This window comes from Littorina saxatilis, linkage group LG9, assembly GCF_037325665.1.
Source record: "Littorina saxatilis isolate snail1 linkage group LG9, US_GU_Lsax_2.0, whole genome shotgun sequence".
In the NCBI taxonomy this organism is placed as follows: Eukaryota; Metazoa; Mollusca; class Gastropoda; order Littorinimorpha; family Littorinidae; genus Littorina; species Littorina saxatilis.
In genome coordinates, this window is record NC_090253.1 from 20410109 (window position 1) to 20410949 (window position 841).

The 841-nt window shown below is 41.0% G+C and overlaps 1 protein-coding gene across 1 annotated transcript in view; it reads left to right on the plus strand.

Annotated features, from left to right (window-relative positions):
• The first annotated feature begins 645 nt into the window (after nucleotides 1-645).
• Nucleotides 646-841, plus strand: part of LOC138977120 (putative uncharacterized protein DDB_G0285119) — a 1348-nt gene continuing 1152 nt past the window's right edge. The window contains exon 1 of the mRNA XM_070350030.1: nucleotides 646-841. This exon is cut by the window's right edge and continues 1152 nt beyond it. The gene's annotated coding sequence lies outside the window, so the exon portion shown is untranslated.

An 841-nucleotide genomic window follows, 5' to 3' on the forward strand; every position in this document is an offset into this window, starting at 1 on the left:
TGCGTGCGTGCGTGCGTGCTTGGGTGTGTGTGTTCCATTTTCCATTTTATTTGATCTCCTGTTTTACACCCGACATCTTTGATATTGCGACTATTCCGTACTGAGGTCAAGTCTGTTAACTCAGCTTGTGACATTTAGGTCTCACAGAGCAGGAATATTGGCACTCCAATAGATCTCTTTGTTTCTATCTTCTCCTTTTCTGGCAATACGAAAGCTGTGTGTGTCCACGCCGTATATTCAAAATTGTGTGCATTTTCTAGTTTTAAATTAAGCGAAAACAGCCAGTAATCAAGGGTATGGTGTTGTTGTTTGTTTGGCGAAGGTTTTATGTGTGTGTTAATTTTCTTCTTTTTTTATTGGGGGGGGGAGGTTGGGGGGGGGGGGGGGTCGGGCATCGGGGATGGACTTACCAGACACAAAGACGTACAAACATTACCATCAGTTGATGTTCCTCTTGTTCCTTTTTAGCTGCATGAAAAATATGACCATTGTTTTGATTTGTATTTTTGTTAATTTGTCGCCGTTGATAGCAGTGATTGTGTAGTACATGCAGTTGGCATTCTGGGTGAGATTCACATTGCCAGTGACCCCATAGAGTGGTGCTTATAGCTCTATTCGAATTTCTTTGACTTTTCCAGTTTTAAATCAAGCGCGCGAAAACAGCCAGTAATGAAGGTTACATTTTTACGGTTATGATCACCATGCTGTACTGTCCTCGCCGTATAATTCACGAGAATTCTAATCATAATACTTGATGATTACCGGGGCTGTGAAGTAAAATCGAACTCCGAATCTTGTGAAAAGTGCTTGTGACTTCTAACAGTTATTTACTAAATTCACA